General features: G+C 39.2%; 1 pseudogene; it reads right to left on the reverse strand.

Moving 5' to 3' along the window:
- Positions 1-9,947: 9,947 nt before the first annotated feature.
- On the reverse strand, positions 9,948-10,522 carry LOC118729403 (annotated as a pseudogene).
- Positions 10,523-25,477: the final 14,955 nt, after the last annotated feature.

Raw genomic sequence — 25,477 nt, forward strand, 5'->3', positions numbered from 1 at the left:
TTCATCGGTGACATTTTCTATCTTCTATTGCACAATTTACCACCACAGTAATGTGAATAACCAATTTTCTATCCTCTTCAACAGTTTTCTCATCATGTTTTACAGGTTGCTACAAGTTTCATTTCCATTTTTGTAGGGTCTGCTTACCACCTGGGTACAAAGCCAATGTCACATACTTTAGATTTTTGTTATTGCAATACCTCACTCTGTGTAGTGTACTGATTTCTGAATCAGTTATTTATCCTACAGTAATGCTACATAATCACCATCCCCAAACTCTGTTACTTCCTTTTTAAATAATGTTTATTTACTTACGCATTTAGTTTCTTGGATGGGATTGTATATTCGAAGGTTGGTTGGCTGTTGGTTGTTTGTCAGCTGTTCTAGGGCAGTTGTGGCTGAGGTCACTGGAGTACTGTGGCTCTTCCCCATGTGTCTCTTGTCTTACAGCAGGTTAGCCTAGTTAAGCTCTCATGGTCATGGTAGTGTCTGAGAGCAAGCAATATGTATATGATTTTCTTTCTTTAAAAAATATATTTTATTGATTTTTTTTTTACAGAGAGGAAGAGAGAGGGATAGAAAGTTAGAAACATCGATGAGACAGAATCATTGTTGAGCTGCCTCCTGCACACCTCCACTGGGGATGTGCCCGCAACCATGGCACATGCCCTTGACCAGGATCAAACCTGGAACCTTTCAGTCCGCAAGCCGACGCTCTATTCACTGAGCCAAATCGGTTTTGGCATGTATGTGCTTTTCAAGACTCTGTGTTACACTAATGAAATGTAAGTTGCATGGTCAAGTGCAAGGATGAGGAACTATACCTTGCCCACAAAAAGGTGAAAATATAAAGACAGATAAAGAATTAGGGCCATTAGTGTTACTGATACAGAGATGGCAAGTAAAAAAAAAAAAAAAAAGATGTTACCTCTAATGCTGGCCCATGAAGGGACAATTAGGTGATCCAAGATCCAGTGTTCAACTGGGAATGAAGTACAAATCTGAAGAGAATTTTTAATATCAGAAGAGAAGGTGGAAGTCCAATGCAGCAGTAGGGCATCATGAAGACAGAGACAGGCCAGCCAGCAAAATGAAAGTAAGGAGAGTACGTGATATTATGATCTTAGGTAATTTGTCTTTTCAGGGGAAAGGATTCCTCCAGTAGCTAAGGAATAATGGGAGCAGAATCCAGTCCTATAGAGAAAGGATTTTTTTGAACTAGTAGGGTCTGAAGGGCCTACTTATGCTGATTGATGTTCAATGTTAGATTTTGTCTTATAGAGGGGAACTGGAGTTCTAGTCAGGGAATTAAGTAGACTCTTGAAATGGGGAAGCAAAAGGACAGGGCCTGTCACAGCTGGGAAGCTCATTGCTGGCACACACACACCAGGTTTACCAATGACAACTAACTCCCAGTTTATTTTTTAATTATATCAAGATTTTTTCATTAACTGCCATGAATTGAGTTCTATAGCCCTTTACGTTTATAAATCATTTCCATACATCTTTTTATCTGACACTAACACTCTGTAAGGTAGGCAGAGAAAGCATGATTATCTCAAATTTTCATGTAAGAAAATGAGCTCAGAAATCTTGTATGACTTCTCAAGGTGACTGAGGTGGTAGGTGATGAAGTGGGATTCGGAGTCCATCCATTTTTATTCTGGGCACTCTCTGCCTTTATGCAGAATGCCTTGTGAGGTGTGCTGTTATTCTGGCAGGGTACTGTGGAAGATTTTCTAAAAGAAGGTTACAGAGGGTTTTTTCCTCATGTGGATTGTAGAAATGGCACAGAGGAAAGGTCAGACACTGACAGGAGCCATCCATTTTTCAGACATCTCTGAGAAGTTTATGTAGTCAAAGCAGAGAATCTGGCACATTCTTGTTTTTCCTTGCTTATAAAGTAGAGGAATCAAGGATAGGGGCTTGATTCTTTGATAAGAATCTTTGATAAGAAATCCTTCTTATCAAAGAATGAGATAAGGATGTGGAAATGACAGGACTTCATGTAAAAATGCTAAGTCTGAAATGGAGAAGATTGTGAGATCTCACCCCACTTTACAAGTTAACAGGTTAGCCTACCATAATTATATATATGTATTTTTTCTGACAGAAAAAAAAATATGAGGTCTTTGGATCAGAGATGGTTTGTTACAAAATAGTGTAGCATCTCTTCCTGAGCACCAATCTCAGAGCTTCAATGGTATTATCTAGAATATTGCATTAAACCAGTACAGGTCAAGGAAAGTTACTCTTCATTCTGTGTAGTCAAGGTGGCCCCATTGTTAGGAGTGGGTGTGCGAGAGAAGATTGGTGTATAGTGAGGAAAGCAAGGATGAGCCAGGAGCTACAGCTCCTAGCTGGAATCCAGGAGGATAGACTGGAGTTGGTGTTGGTCTCTTATAGGCTTCTAAACTTCAACTTTGATGATGGGGGTGTTGGCACTCTTTGTGAGTGAGTTGAGTACTCTCCTGGCTTTGGAGTCACAGAGGCTGAAGGAGGGGATTCAGCAGGAGCCAGAGCTGCTATTGGCCAACCAGGTAAACAGGCAGATCAACAACAAGGCCAGGAGCTGCAACAGAGCTTCATTTCAGCCCTGCTCTGGCCTTCAAAGACTAAAAAGCGGTATGACTGCTACTTCATGTCCTTCTTCCATATCACCTGCAAAATGTTGGTGACCTTCCCCCAGAATCAACACACACACACACACACACACACACACACACACACACACACACCACGCACGCATGCAAGCATGCACAGGAATTCTGGGAAATGCAGTTTCAGCTGAGCTAAATCCACATAGTCCTAATCTCCACACTCTGATCTTTTGACTTGTTCAATAGACTTGGGAGACACCCCTAATTGCTCTCTTCATGAGGGTCTTTAATATGGGCTTTCAGACTATTCCTAGAACTTTTGGCCTTCTCCTCTCTGCAGTAAGCCATCCTAAGACTTCTATCTTTCCTTTTGTTTTTGCCACCCTTGAATCATGCTCTTTCTCTTATTTGTATTCTCGGAGACTCCCCATCACTCTGTAACTGATTGGCTGAGTGCTGGGCAATAGCTTGGCAAAGGCCCATTCAGTCTCGGCTTATGGGAGTGAGAGCCTCATGGTTCCCACATTATGCCCTATTTCCTTATGATTTTTAAGCTGTATTTATGCTGAGCTAGATGTGTGTTGTGTTTCTGCAGTCGCCTGTTCTTTGTTAGGAAATCTCTCTTGCATATATATTCACTGAACCTGGTGCTGACTGTGTCCTCTGATTTCGAGTAGGTCAGTGTTTTTCCAAACAAAGAAGAACAGTGTGCTTTGGCACTGCTGCTCAATATTTTTCCTAGAGCACTAGCAGGAAGCAGACATTCATTTGGATTTTGCCAGTCTCTCTTTGTCTAAATTGTCCCATTTGGCTTGGCCTGTTGGCTTTAGTCTATTAGAATAGCGATGTAGGAAACCGTTCCTCTTGTTTTATGAGCTTGAACCCAAGTGCATCAACATGTGCCTTGGCAGCACAAAGATTTGCATAAATATTTCTGGGCCATCAGATCTCTGTAAGAGCATTTCCACGTTCCAGATGTAGGGTAGGAATGTGCAAATCCCACATGGAGATCACAGTTCACTAACTGTGGATGGCCCTCCAGAGAAAAAAAGTGATTCCATTTAATGGCTGCAAACTGAAGATGAGAGACCCAGAAACCACCATCCTTTTGGTGCTGTTTAAAATTTGGGCAAGAAGCCACGTTTCTGAGGCAAGGAGAACGGCATGTTTCTTTTCATAAGAAGAATAATAATAAAAAAACAGCTTTAGCATTGCGGCATAAATAATATTCATCTCTCAATTAGTATTAACAGCTAATCAGGGTGCAGCAGGGCAGCAGCACTCTTGTCACACAGCAGGCAGCTTGTTTTACTTTTCCAATGCCGCTTCAAGATTATTTGAAAAATCTCCTTTAGAGACCCGTGTGCCCGGAACCACATACCCCCGGTCAGAATTTAAAGTGATTCAAAATACAATATTAATGATTGATGCAGTAGCTCACAGTTTGGCGCTGGGGTTTAATTAGATAAGCATTGCAGCTGTTTTGGGGTGGAGGCAACTTGATAGGATGCAAAGCCGTTTTGTGACTTCCCATCTACAGGGTATCTGCTGAAGCGGAAACAGAAGCAAGCTACTAGGAATCGTGATGACATGTTTTCAGTGCTGAAATCAGTAGAAATCTGTTGGTGGGGGAGGGAGAAGTATTTTGTAATTAAAAAGGGGGCTTGGATCTTCTATTTCATAAAAACTCATAACAACCAGTTAGCGCAGCCAAGCCAAGGTCATGTGTAAAAGGCTGACATGCGGGGCTCTCTTGGTCCATACCACTTTGCACATACAAAATCCTCTCATCTCACATACATCCTTCACCTTGCAAACATCACAGTGTGTCAGACTAGGTAATGTCTTACTCATGCAGACAAATACCTATAAAAGCTGCTTTGGAATCACTTTCTCTACCTGGAAATCTGAGAAGAATTTTAAACAGGGTCAATAGCATTTCATTTCATGAGTTTGGAGTCTTCTGTGTCCAAAGCTGAAATGATTGAAATGCACTGTACAATGTCTGTCTACAGCTAAGCTTCAGAGTGTGTGTGTGTGTGTGTGTGTGTGTGTGTGTGTGTGTCCCCTCTATAACATGAGACCACTAAAGAGAGCAATTTATTGAAGCTTGTTGTAAATTAAATGCTCAAGACATGAAGAATGTCTCCCATCAGAATGAGGCTCTGAGCTCTGCACATTGAAAGTAGTGTTGTTAAAATTGATCTTCAAAACATTTCTATTGAATAAAAAGGAAGCCTGCCTATGTGATTTATTTTCTGAAATAACTGTAATAGCCAATTAGGAGATAAGTAAATTCTTAATTGTTTATTGTCAATATCTACAAAATGTGAAGTTACATGTGAATGCTGAGTATTATTATTTTTGTTGTAATGCTCCTTCTGATTCTTATAAATCAGGTTTTTGTTTTTTTTAGTATTTCAAATAGAGTTTATCCAGTGTAGATTGGAGAGAAATAAACCTTTTTAGAGGTGCATTAACTCAGGTTATTAAATTATCATTCCTTGCACCAAAGAAGGATTTACTTTATCTTATTAAAGCTGGGGCAAGGTGTATAATTATAAATTAGAGAATCTGAAAAATTTATTTCTGGTGTTTATTTTCTAGCTGTGTAATTTTGGTCAAGTTGCTCAGCCTTGAGTCTCCTTTCTCTCATTTGCAAAATGGGAACAATAGTCCCTTCTTTCTTTATTTCCCAGGGCAATTTTGAGGATCTAATTGGATGGAACATGTCTACAGATAGACCAGAAGCTACATGTGTCTAATATTCTGCAAATACACTTATAATATATTAATGGTGGCTTCCATGAAGCAGTTCCATACAGTCTAAGCCATAAAGCTGCAGAGAACAGGTGACTCTCTTAATAATGGGTTCTCTGAAAAACAGTCTGTAAATAAAATAAAATGGAAAGGTAGGCTATCAAGGAAATATGTAGTTACTTTTGGAATTGAAGAGTGCAGAGGTCAACAAAACAGGTAATTCATTAGAGTGCATCAATAAGCTTAACAGCAGGGTTTTTGTGAGATACATTGTAGATAACAGCCTTGCATATACATTAGTGTTGGCTAGATTGTGGATTTTCAAAAGTAGAACCTACTCCTTTTAGTGGCATATAATAATTATTGTTGATTGCTGGAAGGGATCTTCTGTAGTTGTTTGTTTGATAAAATAAATGATAAACATATGGTTCCTTTGTGTCTTTTCTAATAGATGCTGATGGAAAAGCTTACAACAATAAGTTGTAGAATTATTGCAATAATAATATTTGATGCACTATTCCATCAAAATCTCTGAAGATAAAGATGGATTATAGTGCTTTAAACACCACCACACATCCGTGAGCAATCAATAAGATTGCTGCTGATGGATTGAAGTGATGAGCCAAAGCCTAGTAGTATGCTTAGGAAAAAGTAGGCATGAATGCTCTGAATAAAGACAATGGGTGGAATGTAGGGAATGCTAATAAAAAGCCAATGCATAGATAATAAATACAGGTCTTGAAATGTACTTAACTTGTAGAATAATGGTAATCATGATGAATGATAATAGCAAGTACCTTTACTTACATCTTCCAGTCCAGTGAATAGTTTCCCCAGAGTTCTGACTAGCTTAAATTCTCCTTTCTCCCTCTGCATATACTCTCCTTGGGCTTCATTATCCACCTTAAGTCCACGTTTTCCACTTGGGTAGCAATGACACAACTCAAACAATCTCTCATGTGCCTTAGTCATGTACGCCTCTAGACACTCCTGTAGCCACCATTATATTAGACAATTGAAATCTGAATGAACTTGCCTATAGGGGAGATAAAATGACAAGGGTAAAGGGCTATAATAAAAAATTAAGCAACTCCAACATTTTAAAGGCTAAGAATAAGAGGGTTTTAGAGACAGAGAAAATGAGTGGCTAAGGGGTAGGAGCATAACCAAGAGAGGCGCTATCACTGTGGAATTAGAAAGGAAGAAAGTGTTTCTTGAAGGGCTGGTTAGTCAGACTGAGATGTCAGATGAGGGCCAAAAAATGCCAGCTGAAACAAACAACACGGAGGCAGGCCACTAGTGAGCTTAACCAGTGCTGTTTTGATGAAGTGAAATGGGTAGAAATCAGATCTCTGTGGATTGAGAAGTATAAGTTGAGTAAAAGGAAACAGAAAGGACAGGCGACTATCTCACCTAGAGTTATTTTAAAATCAATGACGCTGTTGCTGTTGTGGTTTTTTATTTTTATTTTTTTTATTCCCTTGGAGTCACAATTAAGACAAGCTGTGAAGGCTGTCATCCAGAAAGGCCTTCCATCCATCTGGAGCTAATTTTACATCCAGCACTTGGTGAGGCTCCTGGGAACCAAACAATCCTGTTGCCAACCTTCCCGATTTAGGATTTCCAGGAGCAGCTGGCTTGTTTCAGAGAGGTCCAAGTCCTTCAATTCATCAGTGACCTCAATCCATCAGAGACTTCCAGGTCTAGTCCTGTGGAGATGTCTATGCCAATTATTTCCCCCATGACTCACCTATGTTTTTTCATCCAAGCTGAAAAATACTTTTCCAGTCACCATCATTTCCAACCCCTTGTGGCTCTATGCTTCCTTCTCTCAGATGTGATTGTTCCCCTCCCAACCTTTTCCACTATACTCTTCAGAGTCTCTAGTTAATTGCCAACAATTTCATCTCTACCCTTAATCCAGATACAGATCCTTCCTCAATTTCTTGGCTCTCACTGAAACCTTCCCTTTCCAGTAGACACTCTCATTTGGGTTGTGGTCCTTCTTACTCTCCAAGTCACGCGAAGGTCTTTACTCCTCCACATAACTTCTGGTCGCTCCCCTCTTCCAGGGAGCCACTGGCTCACTGTCAATCTTTTTATCTCAGGTGTGTAGAATCTATCCTTCATTCTAGGCTCTTAGCAACTTTCTTTCCTCAACAAACTAGAAACCTGGTAGGACCTATCACCCAAATATATTCAAAGCAGGCCACTTGCCCTGCTTGCACCTTTTTCCAGGCCACCATCGTCTTTTGCCTGGACTGCTACAGTGTCATAAGGCAGCTTTCTGTATCTCCTCTTGCCCCCATAATCAATTTTCCATTCAGCTCTCAGGGGAATCTTCCTAAAATGGATGATAGCATGTTATGCTCCTTCTCAGGACCCTCTTGGGGCTTTTCATCACTCTGAGACTGAAATCCAAAGCCTTCTGGCATCAGCCCCTGCTCATCTCCTGCCTCATTTCCTACTAAGCTCCCCTTGCTCAGCCTACCTCCACCTCCTCTGAGCGAGCTCATTCCCTCCTCAGGACCTCTGCCTGGAGAGCTCCTTTTGTGGACATCAGCACATCTTGCTCTTCATCCCATTCAGCTCCCTGCTCAGATATCAACATCCCAGACAGCCCCCCCCCCACCCTGTTCACTTTATGTAGAACATTCCCGTTCTCTCCCTGCCCCAACATCACTCTCAACCTGATGCTCCGTACACTTTGCAGCCACATTGTAGCATCTATAACTTGTTATAGTGTTTGTTTAGGCCTCTTTCCTCTATGAAAACCTTAGTGCCATGAAAAAAAGTAATTTATTTGTTTGTCTTGCTCACCTCTATCTCCTTAGTATCTGGAGCTGGGTTCTACACATATACGTGTTAAGTAAATGTGTTGAATGAAGAGCTCACACACTTAATTTCCTTAGTCTGGCATTTTTTCCTCATGAATTCTTTATTGAACTCATATTCCTTCAAGTCTCAGTTCAAGTGCTACCTCCTCCTCCTTGAAGCTCTTTCTGATATCTATATCAGCATCCTTAACTCCTTGCTTAGTCACCCCAGCATGCTTCTACTTTTTTTTTTTTAAGCCTCTGCAACTATTAGTTTATGAGTATCATCCAGGACTCAGCTGTTCAGTATTCATTCTGAAATTACATAAACAAATGCAATTGAAAACATCCAAGTCAAAATTATATAACAAAACAACACTCCATCATAAAAGTGTGTAAAATTACAAGAATGCTATTTTAAAACACTGGCACTGAAAGAGAATGATAATGTCAAAAACCACAAAATTGCCAAATCATTTCCTACACAGCTAAACAGATAATATATGACCCTAATGAGTTTTGAGTTTTTATAAAAATCAAATTCAAAGAAATTGGACAATTTAGTCTGTGATACAAAGTTTACTTCCCTCATGTTTATTTGATGTATAAAGGGGCAAACTATAAATTGGAAACTATACTTGATCTTAAGTTTGGCATACAATTTTAAAAGTTGGCCCAATTAATTAAAAAAACATTTAATGGAGTCTCAAGTTTCCTAAGCAAACCATATTTAGATAAATAGAAGACATTTACAATGAGCACTTTTTTTTTCTGAGCCTTTGCCAGGACTAATTTCAACAAAAAAACTTCATATGGCAGTCTTTAAGCTCACACTTTTAGGGATACACTCTCAGGCCTTCTTTATTGTGGGAATTGCAAACACAACTGCCATTTCATGATAATGAGAGTTTTAAAAAAATGTCAAGTCCTCATGTAAAGATTAGAACATACTTTTCTATTAGTCCTTCAAGGACACTTTCAAATGTTTGATTCTAATAATCCCATGCTGTGAATAGAGTGGTTACTTTTAACTTTGTAAATGTAACTGGACTATGTGAAAATTATCAACTGACCAAGAATTTTGAGTTTGTTATGGATGAAAACTGTCTCAATTTAACTCTCATTATCCTCATCACAAGTATGCAGGGTGTGTAGACAAAAGCTTTTTATCAGCTAACTATATGAAAAGATAAACACTGTAATAATCATATGCTCCAAAATGGGCAAAAGCAAGCCTAGCTTCCCCTCAAGAAGAGAAATGTCAGACCTATGAAAAGGACAATGATACTAATAAAAAAAATTGTATTTACTTAGAAGCATTCAGAATGTCAACAAAACAGCTGCAAATTTTTTTTTTCAATTACAGAATGGTATTCAGTTAACAGAACAACAATTATTTCATATAAGCTGCATCAGAGACAACTGAAGATGAAAAAACTACCATCCCCATAGATAACTAATTTGTGCTGTGCACCAACAAGAACCTGCTTTAAATTTCCATGCCAATTTACAACCCCCATACTGTACCAGGCAAGGTTAGTAGCAGCTAGCTGAAAATACCACCAGGACAGGGCTATCTATAGACACATTCAGTAGTGTTAACTGTACAAACAAAGACACTGTACAGTTTAAAAACAAATTTTACACAGCCTTACATTTAAATTTTTTTTCTTTAAAAGGAGTGAGGTTTTTTTTTTTTGTTTGTTTTTTTTTTTTTTTTTTTTTTTTTTTTTTGGAGGGGGTTTAATGCTTTATAGACAAGACAAAAAAACCTGCTAGAATCAACTTATTCATCATCATCTTCTTCTCTTCTTCCTCCTCTTCATCTTCATTGTCTTCTTCCTTTCTTCTTTTGCTTGCTTTTTTCAGCCTTGACAACTCCCTTCTTTTCATAAGGCTGGTTGTCATCTGCAGCAAAGTGATTCCACATCTCTCCCAGCTTCTTTGCAATGTCACCAATGGATAGGCAGGGATGCTCCCCATTGATTTTTGGGCGATACTCAGAACAAAACAAGAAAAAGGCCTAAGGAGGCCTCTTGGGTGCATTGGAATCCTTGAATTTCTTTTTGTTTCCCTTTTAGGAGGAATATAAGTTTTCATTTCTCTCTCATAAGGGGCCTTGTCCGCCTTTGCCATATCTTCAAATTTTCCTTTCTCCTTAGCATACATGGTCTTCCATCTCTCTGAGCACTTCTTAGGAAACTCTGAGTAGTTGACTGAAGCTTCTGGGTGCTTCTTCTTGTGTTCCTCCCGACAAGTTTGCATAAAGAAAGCAAACGATGACATTTTGTCTCTGGGCTTCTTAGGATATCCTTTGCCCATGGTTAATTACTTTCCCTCAGCCAGCACACAGTCCACCCAGCGCCCGCTGGCTCACACATGCCCCAGCGCTGTCTCTATGGTGCTCCATGTACTGCAATCAGCATGCTATTACTTTTATTGAGAAGGAACATGGTTCAGTTTTGAGAAAGAACATGGGTTGTACATAGTGCAACAGACCTAGGCTTATGTATATCAATGTTTTACTCTGTGTGACCTTGGGCAAGTCATATAACCTCTCTGAGCCTTTTCTCCACCTTTGGAAGGGTGATGATATCTAATCAAAGGGCTGTGGTGAGGATTAGTGAATTGAAAACTATTAAGCTCCTGGTGTATACTCATTGCTCTGTAAGTGTGCCTCACCCCTTTCACTCTGCTAAGCATTAAAGTTAGTTGTTTATCTCATGAGATAGAAAGCTCTGTGAGGTCAGGGACAACCTTCTATACTAATAAAGGCAGAGGTGGTTAATGGCATTCAGGCCAGGAAGGGAGGGCAGTTGGGGAGTTGGGGGTGATCAGGCTGGCAGGGAGGGGGTAGTTGGGTGGAGAAGGCCAAGGGGGGCAATTGGGGGTCAGCAGGCAAGCAGGCCAGTGAGCAGTTAGGAGCCAGCAGTCCCGGGCAGTCGGACATCTCCCAAGGGGTCCCAGATTGGAGAAGATGCAGGCTAGACTGAGGGACACCCCTCCTATACATGAATTTTATGTACCAGGCCACTAGTATCAATATAATATTCTAGAAGGCGTAGCACAATGCTTATGTAGTAAGTGCTCAAAAAAATGTTTGACAGACTAAGCCCAATTTTCTTAGCATGCTATCTTCTAAATTTGTTTACTCCTGCTGCTCATCGAAGATTATAATATTTGTATGGAATACTAGGTCACCTGAAAGTGGTCTGGGGGCATCAGCATGGTGATTGGTGGAAAAATTAAGTACATTTTCTTTATCCTATAAGATAAGGAAAATGAAATATGAAGAACTATATTAATATTTAACTTATATAAAACTTATGTACCGTATTTTTCGGACCATAAGACGCTCCGGACCATAAGACGCACCAGTTTTTAGAGAAGGGAAATGAAGAAAAAAAGATTCTGAAACAAATAGTGTCCTAAAATATTTTATGTGCATTAAAACCCAACATCACAGTCATAAACACATGTAATCAACCCTGTAAAGTAAACAGCAGCATTTAGAACCATTTTAGAGCCGGGCAAGCACACAGAGACCACACAGAGCCGGGCAAGTAAAAAAACTTTTTTTTTAAAGTATATGTGTAGGCTATATTTGGACCATAAGACGCAGGGACTTTCCCCCCCCACTTCTGGGGGGAAAAAAGTGCGTCTTATGGTCTGAAAAATACGGTAATTTGTAATTTAACTTATATAAACTTATGTAAAAGAAATGTAATCTCTTTTAATGACTGGATTCAGGAAGTTTACAGAGGATGCTATCAAAATAGAATTCAAAAGGAAGCTTGAGTGATTTTGAAAACATAGTTTTTCACAGTTTTAAAATCACTATAAAATATTTACAAACAATAATTGGAGAGACACTGGTAGTCTGTTCACCCGCTATGAAGATCAGCTTCAGTCAATGTTTATCCAAAGTTCCGTATGCTTTTCTAAGTAAGGAAACTGATTGGCCATAGGTGGTGCCCTGGTGGTGGGAAGGCAGCAGGAATTAGGATATCATGGCCTGCTGTGCCCAGGCACGTGGCTGGCATTCAACAAATAACATTGCCTAAATATCTGCTAACTTTCATTTGAGTCCAGTTTCTTTTGTCTTTACTTTTAAAAGGGACATGGATCAACTAATGTGCTTTGTTAAAATTCAGGGACACCCCAACAAGGTTACTGATGTATTTTGGGCATGACTCATGTTTGTTATCCTGTGTTTCTGACTCTTGGTAGCAGGTGAGTGGGTTGGCCTTGATTGCTGTACCATGTTGGAATGACTTTGAAGGATATTGTTGATTTCAAGGGACCCACTGCCTGCCAAAACCATGTTCCAGGAAAAGAGATGGAAGAGAAGGAGAGAGATACAACCTCAGGGACTGGAAAATTAGACGACGTAGCCATCTGTTACTGCTCCCTCCTAGCTCATGAGCGGCTGTGAATACAGGGCTATTTTTACAGGTGCATGTTTGCATTCTGCTTGCCCTCCACTTGTCTTTCTGGGTTCATTTGGAAGTACTTGAGGTGATGCAGGGAGCCCTTTGGGTCTGTAAAACAGCAGAATGGCTCAGAGCCCTGCCTGGCAGGAGAGCTGTCTTGACATTCGGTTATATTCCATATCCAAGAAGGGGAAAGGCATTTGGTGGCAGAGGTGAAAGAGAGGGCTCAGTGGGAGCACCGATTTGGCCAGATGAAAGATACTGAGCAGACATATTGGGGCAGCTACAAGATAACTTCCGTTCCTTCATCTATGACAAACGGAAGTACTTGGGGGCTATGGTAAGCCCAAGAAGACAGAATATAATCAGGATAAAGCGAACTCACATATATGTGGGCGTATAAATATTTCTACTTCTTTAATCTAACCCTGTAAGTGCTTGCATACAATGGGTCAAGTCACATGGGCCTCCAACAAAACTTCTTTCCAGGTTACGGCTCCATTTTGCTCTTGAAAGTTTCCATTTAGAGGGATGCTCAGGTTATAAGATCTTGAGAGTTTCAAGTTTTCTTTCTGTGTGACACAGATTTTTAAAAATAATTTGTTTATGTTTTTCTTAAATGCAATGCATGGAGCCAGAACTCTGATAGATGCTGCATAAAATGGCCCAGTGGGGAAAATCAGACATCTGAGTCCTCAGTTTATCCAGCATAATGTATGCTATAATGAAGGTAGTAGAGTGCACCATGGAGAGAGCAAGAGGAATCCTAAAATCAGCCTGAGGAGCTTCATAGAAGAGGTAATGCTTGCCTGCCTGGATTCCTCTCTTCAGGAATAGGTAAATACTAAGTGGATGAAGGACATGCAGGAAATAGAATGGTGGTTCAAGAAAATGGAACAATATATGCAAAGCTCCTAAGGTATAAAGCAATCTGGCCCATTGAAGTTGAAATAGCATGTGCAAAGATCCTGATGTCTGAAACAGCCTGGAACAAGGGACAGCAGGTAGTTTGATAAGATTAGAACAGAAGTTATTAAAATGGGGAATGGTAGGTGAGTACTAGTTCATATGACAAGCCCAGGACTTCCTTAGGAAAGCAACAGGGAGCTGATAAATTAGTGTAATACATGGTAACATGATTATATTTGAATTTGAGAGCAAGCACTGCAATGCAGAGGATAAAATGAAGGCTACTAAATTTGAGCCAAATTGATCAAGTGAATGTGACAGCCTGAATTATAGAAATGCTGGCAGGGATGGAGAGGGGAGAATTGTGAGAAGTATTTAGAGAAGGCAGTATAGAGAAAACTTAGTGTCTGTATAGATACCAAGATCAGGAACAAGGAAAAGTGAAGAATGACTTCCAAGTTTCTATGTAGAGTAATTGGTGGGTGGTGGTGTTATTAAGGGAGATATAAATTTAGTCAAAGACTATGAAATGGGGAGCGACAAGAAAAAGTATTCCACTGGGGTACCTTGAGTTGAAATTGCCAGTGAATATTCCTCAAATTCCATTTTCTGTGTGATGATACTCAGCTCAAAAAAGAATCCACTGTTTACAGAGTGAACCCGGAACTATGTAGCTTTGAAAACTGCCTCCTGAATTTTTCTGCTCCCCCAACTCCTCCACATAAACCCAAGTCTTCCTGTGACTCTTCCATTTCTCTCCATTGTCAGAGGACTTCTCTATTGAGGCTTACTGGAAGCCTCACATCCTTGTATGACTTCCCTTGCCAGCCCACCTAATGTTAATGCTCCCTGAGCAGTACCATGTGAAATTACACGTCACTCCATGTCTATGTTCTACCTTCCCTGATGGAAGTGGGAGCATCTGACATGATGGGGTGATCATGTAGCTGAAGGGCATGGACATTGTTGGCTGAATGGAAAATGGTCCATGTTGAAGAACATTGGAGGTGTTGATCATGTTTTCAATAGATCAAAATAGTGATGGGAGCTGGCCTGTTGCTTGTGGGGACTCATTTATTCTTCTCATTGAGCCTCTTGTTCTGGCAACAGCACCCTCAGCTCTTTGGTCTTTGCATTTTATAGGATTCCCTGTGGGTTTGGTTATGGCTTGTGCCTACGAATGGGGAACTGGAAGATGTCTGTCCTTCTTGGGTCAGCTGGCCACCCCTGATCTTGTCCAGACAAAGTTCTTATTGCTCCTCTTTTCCTCTTTCACACTTTCTGAAGTACTATGGATGAGCAATTTGTGTGTGTGTGTTTGGAGGGGGGGGGGAGAAAAGAAGGGGGATGGTTGGGGGGGAATTGGGAGAATCTCTTACTCTGGAAATGTAAGACCCCTTGGTCATCAAGTTCTATTTCCAGTAGGGGGCAGTGCTGCACTTCCAAAGGCTGACCAGCACCTAGCCAGGGTGCTGTGGTGTGATAGATGATTATCAGGGTCCTCCCATTACCATCAATTGGGATTTTTACCAGTGCACTTGACCTTGATATCAATAGATGAGGCTCTGGAAAGCAGAGACCCTGCCATATCCTTTTAGCACCTAGGATTTGGCAGACAATAGATGCTCAGCAATAAATGCATATTGTTGCTAAGGTATGGGACAAGGTAAATTTGCTTAAAGCAATCACACACACACATCCATTTTCATTGTATTGTTAGTTTTGTCAGGAGCGATTATGTGTCAGGCATTATTCCAGGCACTCCATATATATCATATTATTTCTAATCCCCTTAATCCTTTCACCAAGTGTGTTCATCTTGTTTTAGACACGTATTTATTGAAATGTCAAAACAGTGTTTGGAACTGGGACTTCAATATAGGCTTAATTTTAGCACATACATGCTATTTTGTGAGCTCATTTTTGGCCAGCAGACATCTTTGACAATAAAGCCTGTGTATAAGTCAGCACTGTCATTTTCTCCTGGGGTCTGTTTGGTTCTCTCCTATGTTTCCCAGTGTATGTGCAGACATGCACCCACACACATACACTTTCCTTTTCCTTTAACTCACTCATACCCTACACTCCATAACATGGAAAAGGGATCCTTATTGCTCCATAAGGTGTTTGGTGCTTTGCTTCTTCTGTACTGTTCTATATATGCTACTCTGTCTCATTAGAATTTTTGGTGATTTAAAAGCCTTAGGAAGAAATGCTCATCAATGTGTGAAATAGATATAAAAACTGCTTTTTTGCTATAGTTAAATAATCCAGCTTTTTTTTTTTTTTAAAGAATGCTAGTTCTCTAATACAGATCACTAGACTGATACGTTAGTCTTTATATTTTTCCTCTATTTTTTCTTTCTTTTAAGGCTTTCTATTATATTTTTATTTTGCACCTGGGACTTGAATTTTGGGGTTTCCTTGGAGACTTCTTACTGTAAAATACTGAGCCATTTTATTGTAGGGCTGGGTAAACACGATCAATTTAATGGCATGGAAATGCTAATTTTCCAAGACTAATAATCACAACCCATTCCTCACTGGCTTCCCTGCTTCTAGCATGGCTCCCCTGCAGTCATGCAGCTGCCAAATTCTCCTTTCTCACCTGCTGCTCTGACAGTGTCACCTCTCTCCTCAAACTCCCACGGTGGCTCGCTATTACCTTCATGTTCATCCATGCCCAAAGCTTCAAGACCCCTGCTCTCTTGAGTTTCCCACCTTCTATACCTTTCAAGAATTCTGCTGTCAATGCTTTCCCATTATTCCTAGCGCCATTCCTCAATATGTCAGGAATCCACTGGGAGCATGCCAATGGCTTCTGATCACACTTCTGAATGCTGCTTGCTTCCTTCCCAGGACTTCCAGCTCCCAATTCCTTTTTTTTTTTTTTTGTCAAGGATTACCAGCTGAAATTTCACTTCTTTCTCAAAGTCATTTTCATCTAATATAATAATAGCTTGTACTATGTACATTTTATTTATTTATTTTAATTGAGGTAAAATACACATAATATAAAATTTACCATCTTAGTCAATTTTTAAGCTAAGTAGAATCACATTGCTGTGCAATGAATCTCCAGAACTTTTCATCTTGCAAAACTGAAATAATATACCCATTAAACAATAATTCTCCATTCTTCCCTCCTCCTAGCTTTTGGCAGCTACCATCCTATCTTTTGTCTTTATGAATTTGACTACTCTAGTCTCTTCATATAACTGGAATCATGATTTGTTGTGACTGGCTTATCTTACTTAACACAATGTCCTCAAAATTCATCCATGTTGTAGCATGTGTCAGAATTTCCTTCCTTTTTAGGGCTGAATAATATTCCATTGTATTGATATATATTTTGTTTGTGCAATCATACGATGTTGGAAATTGGATTGCTTCCATCTTTTGGCTATTGTGAATAGTGTTGCTATAAACATGGGTGTACAAACATCTCTTTGAAAAAATTTCTTTGTATTCTTTGGGGGTATATACCCATTTTGTACATCTTTAAAAATATATTTATATATTTTATTAATTTCATAGAGATAGGAAGGGAAAAGGAGAGAGAGAGAAGCATTGATGAGAAAGACCATTGATCAGCTGCCTCCCGTATGCTCCACATTGGGGATGGAGCCCACAACCAGCGCATGTGCTTTGACTGGGAATTAAACCACGACCTCTTGGTGTATAGGATGATGCTCAACCAATTGAGCCACACCCACAGGGCCTCCTTTATCCATCTTTAAATTAAAAAAATAGTTTTCATGATTTGCTGAAAAGAAACCAAACCAAACCAAATAGTTGGTTCCTTCAACTAATTCATAGTAAGAGATGTGCTAATATTAAAATAGGCTGCATCTGCTTCAGAATCCAATGGTAATAAATATTTCACAATGAACTATGAGTGGCATTTAATTGTTGACTGGGTCAAACCTCAGGACCAGAAGGAGAGATGATAATCTAAAACATTGTGGAGTGCTTTAGCTCATTTTCATTTTCATGAAATTTATTGTAGTTTTGTGATGTCAGAATAATATGTGGTAGAAATATGGGAAGCACAAAAAAGTATGTGTGTGGTCAGTTTGCTAAGTGGAAAGTACACATCACCTTTCTTGCTAAGATATATCAACCCAAGTGATTTTGATTGCCTCTCCTACACCCTTCCTGGGTTGTTCCAGGTGTAGAGAGACTCTCCAGGAGCTGGGCCAGAGTACTTGTAAATTTTAAAAGTTACTTTTGTCTCTCTGGTATGGAACCTCCACTAAATGTGCCTCCTCTTCTCACTATACATCTGATCTTACCTTTGACCCTTAATCTTCTTAAGACAAAAAGAGATGAGAAAAGAGGACCTCAAAAAAAAAGTGCAACAAGGGCAAAAGTTGTCCTCTAAGACCCATACAGAGCAGGCCCACCCTTCCCTCTTCCAGGCAAGAGACTACTTGAAAAAAATTCTTATTTTCTGTACTGTTCTATATATGTTACTATGTGTGAAATAGATATAAAAACTGCTTTTTTGCTATAGTCAATATAGGCTTAATTTTAGCACATACATGCTATTTTGTGAGCTATAGTCAATATAGGCTTAATTTTAGCACATACATGCTATTAAGCTATATTCAGAGGTGGAGGCTTTTCTACAAGGAGATCAGGTTTTAAACATCTCTGATCACAGTTAAGCTAAACCACTAGCACCATAGCTCTTTGTCCTTGACCTTGACTCTATTGCATGACACTGCTCCCCAGATGTGCCTGCATGTGGCCTTCAGCTCTTCTCTGTTTTTAGCATGTGCCATTGCATGGATCATGTGGATATCCTTGTCCTGTAGGATTAGTCCCATCTACTTTAGGGAGGATCATCTTTTGTAGCTCAGAATAAAAAAAAAACGAAAAACTTTTCATTTCAGTTTTCTTTCTTCATTCTCCAAATACAGATGCTATGTAAGTCTATTTCTTGAGGTAATTTTGTTAGGCAAGGGAAGAGTAGGACAAAAAAATGTGAAGAAAACTCATGCACATACTCTCTCCATCCCTTCACTTATTTTTTATACCTTTACCTGACTCTAATGGCAAATTCAATTAAAAAGGAGCTGATCTATTTGCTTTTACTTTTAACAGAGCCATTGAATTTTTCACATTAGAGCCATTCTAAGACACCCAATCAATATTTGCTTGAAGGGAAAATTAGAGGCACCATTCTTATTTAAAAGTTAAGGTCCTTGTGGGATCAAATTGGAAAACCAACTTTCCTTAATTTTTGGTCCACTTTCTTTCTTCCTTTAGGGTTTTTATTCTAGTTGCCATCTCATCTTCTTGCTCAATCCCCAGCCTCCATATGCTACCCATTTTTCTGGACTTTTAATTAGCAGTCCCAGATTTGGAATTGGCCCTCGTCCATACTGTTATTCACACCATGTTTAAGAAAATGAAAGCAATAAAGGGATTCAAATTCCAATTTGAAGAGCAAACCTCTTGCTTCCCATTAATATGGGGGTAAGATGGATATTGATAGAACAGTTGACAAATTCTTTAAAAGCTTCTTTATGATCTCCATTCCCTGAATAATTAAGATATGTTATCACTATTAAATCTTACTTCCTATCAGAATTTCTTATGTTAGCTTTTTTAAAATTTCTTTATTGATTAAGGTATCACATATTTGCCCTCAACCCCCCATTCCAATCCGCCCCCCCCCCACACTTATGCCCCCACCCCTATTGTCCTCTACCACTGATTAGGCTCATACATATGCACATAAGTCCTTTGGTTGATCTCTCCTTTTTATCCCCACCCTCCCTTTGAGGTCCAACAGTCTGGCCCATGGTTCCTTATCTCTGGGTCTGTTCTTGTTAATCAGTCTATGTTGTTCACCATTTCCCCTAGATGAGTGAGATCATGTCCTACTGGAAATATACATACAAGAATAAAAAATGAGACAAGCAATAATTGTTATGCTGGAAGGCATATGAATCAGTAGAGAGTTTCTTTCTGGGCCACTAGTTCTTTTGAGTCCCAATTTCAATGTCAAACAGTTCCTTATGTGTACATGTCAGCATCTTATGTTAGCTTTTAACCAATAAGTTCACAGCTTTTGACATAAAGTCATGAAAATGAATGAGGAGACCACAGGAGACGGTCCCAATGTGACTGATGTTGTAGAGTAGACAGAAGAGAGAAACTATGTTGGGTTCTATTTATCTTATTAAGTCTCTAAGCTGTATGGCATCTTAGCAGAAATGACCCATGCTTTTTTTTTTTTCTTCTCGATTCTCTAAACTGAGGTTCATACCTTACCAAATGGCTCACATATTTTCCATCTGATATTAGAGTATCTATTACAGTGTTTGTATTAGAGGGAATTGAGAACTAACCAAGGGTGTGTGTGTGTGTGTGTGTGTGTGTGTGTGTGTGTGTTTACACAAATAAAACCTAGTTAAATTCTTATAACTACTTAGAAAGTATCTATTGTTATCCTCCTTTTATGAATGCAAAAAAAAAAAAAGAGGTCAGAAGAGTGATATAACTTGTTTGATATCTGACAGTAAGTAAAAAGCTGGGGTTTGCAGTAGGGTTCTTCACTTGGAAAGCTGATGTCCTTTTCTTTTCTTTTAAGGATATTTTATTTCTTTTTACAGAGAGGAAGGAAGAGGGTTGGAGAGTTAGAAACATCAATGAGAGAAACATTGAGAGAGAAACATTGATCAGCTGCCTCCTGCACATCCCCCACTGGAGATGTGCCTGCAACCAAGGTACATGCCCTTGACCGGAATCGAACCTGGGACCTTTCAGTCCGCAGGCTGATGCTCTATCCACTGAGCCAAACTGGTTTTGGCCTGATGTCCTTTCAACTATACCATGCTATTCATTTGGTTGTAAAAACAATAATTATTAATCAATTCCTTACCCCACCCTTTTCACTCAAACAACTTCTGGTTGACAATATTTGTCCAACAGTATTTAATTCCATTTTTTCCTTTTCCTCTCTCTTATGTGGCCAATTTTCTTTGCTGAAAGCAATCATAGACTATCAAAATTCTCTAAACAATTCAAATCAGTTTTGTGTATGAGCAGAATATAGAATCTGTCATAATGTCCATCTCCAAAATTATGTTTTTATACACTATGTTTTTCAAATTGGGGCCAATCAACTTGTCATTCATTGAAATGTTTTTAGCACAGATTATGCTGACACATGGGGATGCATATGTCACATTTAGAGGAAAGCTTTAAAATATAATGATTCCATTGGCATTGATTCATTGTTAACCAAAGACAAGGTTATTTAGATGCATTGAGTGTGGTGCTTTTGCATCACTCAGTTACTTGTGATTTTCCCTAGGCTTTTAGAAAATTCTCTTACAAGGATATAAAAAACAAAATTACATCTTTCTGATAAAGCAGAAAAAATGATTAATATACTATACAGAAATGTTACCATATTCAATGGCACCAAAGTCAGTTTATGAAGTTTCACCTTCCACTGTGTCTGAAGTTCTGTAATAGGGTTTCTAATATGTGAAATTGGACAAGGAGATCCTTGATTGAGGGTCCCTTTATGTAAGATGCAGCGAAACTGGTTATTTTTCTTGGAGGGCAGCAGACGGTACTGAGAATTGAACTTCACAACCATGTTTCTCATTCTGGAAAAGTCCAAGCTATGGCTGTAGGAAGTACATCAAACTGGGAAGACCACCATACCAGGGTATCACATCTCAGCCAATGAGTGTCTGCTGAAGTCCAAACTTGTACAGCCAACAGTCTTTTCAACATCTTCTCCTAGGTGGACAGCTTACACTCCACTTGTGTGGAACTGAATCTCTTTTTTTCCTTCTATATCTGTCCACATAGTTTCATTTCCTTCGTGCTTGGCAATACCATGTTTCCAGTTGCTCAGGACAATAACTTTAGGAATATCCCTAATTCTTTTTTCTTTTACATCATATACCTAATGTTGGCTTTCTTTTCACACTACACCCTGATCCTAGTCACATCTCATCACCTCCATTACCAACTCCTTGGTCCAAGCCACCAACATCTCAAATCTAGATGACTACAGTAGTCTATTGGCTTTCCTGTTCCATCCTTGTCCTGGACAGACTGTCATCAATCTACCAGCCTTGTGAAACCCAAGAGAAAAAATGTTTCTACTCTTTCAAAACTCTCTATTGGCTCCTCATCTCCCTGAGTAAAAGCCAGTCCTTCCAATGATCTGCCTGGCACTACCGCCTGTTCCCCCTCTGGGATCTGTTACAGTTATCTCCCTCATTCATCCACTCTAATAGCAATGCCTTCCTTGTTCTTCATCTCAGCCACCAAACCTGCTCAACATTGGTCTGGGTCTGGACTTGTTACCAGCTTTCCATCAAGTGTCCTCATCTAGTGTCTTTTGAGGTTCCAAAAATCATCTCCACGCCTACTGGAGAAAGGATAACCCATCCATTCAATTAATCACAGACAAATCAGTTTTATTTCCAAAGTATGTCTAATGGGTTCTCTTTTTTTTTTAAAATCATTTTTACTGCCAATAATCTCCATTCCATGCCCACCATAAAAAAAAAAAAATTCTTCCTGACTAATGCCTCCCAGTTCTAAATTGTCTTTTCTCTCTGCCTGGATGTGTCTCCTAGAGATATTCATATGGCTAATTCCCACACCTCTTCCAAGTCTGCATTCAAATGTTTCCATCTCAAGGAGAACTATCTTGACCACCTATTTCAATTTACAGAAACAAACTTTTAAAAAATAAAATTATAACCTGTATATATATATATATATATATATATATATATATATATATATATATATATATTTACTAGAATGTAAACTCCATAAAAGCAGACATCATTGTCTTTTAAAAAAACAAACAAGGAAAGAAACAAACAAAAATCCTGATGTATTCTAAGAACCTGGAACATGCCTGGCAATAGCAGACACTCATTGTATAGTAGTTTAATTAGTGAATAAATTCCTGACCAGGATTTGACATTGTAAGGCTTTGGGCAAGACACTTCAATCTCCCGAAGTCTGATCCCCGCCTCCCTGCACCCCCCCCCCTCCCCCCAAACACACATATGGAGAAACTGGTGTCTGCAATTGGTACTTCATGTCTTTAAAGTGACTCTCACGAAAACATTCCAAAAAAATAGACTGGTTATGATATAATGTGATTAAAGGGCAGATGCTGCAGAGGTCATGGATGGCACAGTGGGCTCCTGCTCAGCCCAGGAGCTGCCCTGGCTGTCAGCCCACACACTCAGCATTGCTTCTACGAAAAATTATCACTGCAGTCTTGTAAAATTCTAACTTAGGGCCAATGTATAGCTGTCGTCTGAATGAAGCAGAAAAATATGCACCATGGAAGGACTAGGCAGCTGCAAGGCTTATATACTCTTGGTAAAAAGCCATTGCTATGGAAACTCCACGTTGCTTTACATGTGTAGCATTATGAGAGTGACTGGCCAGAATAATACATAGCTAGATCCTCGAAATATTGAAAATCATACCTCATTTTATTATGGGTTTTGTGATCCAACCTTTTGTTAATGATGTGATTGTGCTTGAAGTTCAAAAATATTGTTACCTGGGATTTAAAAATTTTAAATAAGTTCCTCATTAAAAATTCTAGCATCAGAATCACTGGCTATCTCCTCTGATGATTTGTAATTAGAACAGATTCACTGGTGCATCTAATTGTAAGGATCCTATTTTAAAGACTTCTTCTTCTTGCTAAATGAGTTTTCTACCTTTATGCATTGTGTCCCATGAGTATGCAATAAAAAGCTACTTGCAAAGTAGTAGATATTCAGCCACAAACATAAGATTTTTTTTTCTAGAGAGGAGAGAAATTATTTTTACTCATTCATTTTACTAATTCATTTAAACAGCTATTTAGGAGACATCTATTATGTGCCAAATCCTCTATTAAAGGGTGAAGAAACAGTAGCCTGCAATTCCCTCTAGCCCTCCCCTTATTCATGGAGTGTGCAGTCAAGTGGGAGAGAGATAAATGGAACAAATAATTAAATACAGTTGAGTAATAATTGCACTAACTGTTACTAAGGAAGAATAGGGCACTGGACAGTAGGAGACATAGGCTGGTGAGGAGAAAGGTACGTGCCCCTTCACCTGGGACCTGAAGGACTCATCCAGGTCAGGGCAGAGGTGGGGGCTTGCGGGAGTGATGAACATGCAGGGGACCGGGAGAGCATGTGTGAAGATCCTGGGGGGAAGAGGAATTAAAAGAGGAGCAACACCCATGGTGCATCACAGCAAGAAGGAGACGGGCAATAAACTGGAGAGTGCAGACCACACAGGACCTTGTAAGCTGTGTGAAGAATTCTGGATTATTTCTGAAGTAAGAGAAAGGCATCAAGCAGGAGAATTACATGATTTTTATTCATTTTCAAAAGATCACTCTGTGTGATGAGTGGAGACTGAGGTGGAAATAGGGTGAGGATGGATGGATGAATGGATGCGTCTGCACTCGTCTACACACAAAGAATATTTTTGGTGGTGATGGTTTTGGGCAGTGAAGATGGGGAAAAGAGAACCCATTGGACACATATTTTGGGAGTAGAACTGAAGAGTCTTGTCATTGGGTGGACTGGATGTGTGGTTTATGCTTTCTCCAGAAGGCGCTGATTTTAGTTTTGGAGCAGGTTCAAAAGACACTAGATGAGGACACCTGGTGGGGCTGCAGTAACATATCCACACTCAGATCGAAGATGATGGATTTAGCATCCAGGGCTGTGTGGTCTCCAGTGACAAAGGCCTCAGGGATCTGATTTCATCACTTCTTGATGTCCAGTTCACAGTGTGGTGTTTATGCATCCCTGCTTTTAACTGCCAACCTCAGATTTCACTTCTCTGGCGGTTTCTTTGAGTGGTATTTGGTATGTGTATGGGAAAAGAGCTGATTCTCTTCTGTTTCCTAAGAACAGATCCCTAGATCTGATGAGATTGTCTAATTCTTGAGTCAATTCTGGTAATTTGTGTGTTTCTAGGCATTTCATCTAGGTTATTTTAATTTGTTGGCATGTAATTGTTTATAGTATTCTCTTACACTCTTTTTAATTATTGTAAGTTCAATAATGTCCCAGTTTCTTTATGTTTTTACTTATTTTCATCTTCTCTCATTTTTCTTAGTCTGGCTCAAGTTTTTGTTGATCTTTTAAAAAACCAACTTTCAATTTCCTCGATTTTCTCTGTTGTTTCTTTATATCCTAGGTTGTTTATCCCCACTCTAATATTTATTATGTCCTTCCTTCTTCTTGCTTTAGGTTTATTTTGTCTTTCTTTTTCTAGTTGTTTAAGATGGCAAGTCAGATTATTTTTTGAGATCTTCTTTTTTAAAAAAATATATTTTATTGATTTTGTATAGAGAGGAAGGGAGAGAGATAGAAAGTTAGAAACATCGATGAGAGAGAGTTATCAATCAGCTGCCTCTTGCACACCCCCTACTGGGGATATGCCCGCAACCAAGGTACATGCCCCTGACCAGAATCAAACCTGGGACCTTTCAGTCCCCAAGCCGACGCTCTATCCATTGAGCCAAACCAGTTTCGGCTCTTTCTTCTTTTTTAATGTAGGTGTTTACAGCTATAGATTTTCTCTGAGTAAAAGAGTACCTCTTTTAGTACATTCCCCCCAATTTCATTTGTATCAACATATTTTCTAATTTTCTTAGTGATTTTTTTTTTTGACCCATAGGTTCAAACTGATGAGCAGGACTTGCTTCTGCCATTTTGCTATTTGTTTATGTAGTTCTTATATCTTTTTTCTTCCTCATTTCCTCCAAAAGTGCATTCTTTTTTTTTTCTTTCTTTTATTTTTTTTTATTTTTTATTCCTAGTGAAAAATTTTGGCTCTTTTCATTTTCTCTTGTATATTTTAAAATCTATTTTTAATGGTTACTATGGAAATGAAATGAAATTAATGCCAACTAGTTTGAATTGATACCAACTTAACA

Source organism: Pipistrellus kuhlii, unplaced genomic scaffold, assembly GCF_014108245.1.
Source record: "Pipistrellus kuhlii isolate mPipKuh1 unplaced genomic scaffold, mPipKuh1.p scaffold_m20_p_3, whole genome shotgun sequence".
In the NCBI taxonomy this organism is placed as follows: domain Eukaryota; kingdom Metazoa; phylum Chordata; class Mammalia; order Chiroptera; family Vespertilionidae; genus Pipistrellus; species Pipistrellus kuhlii.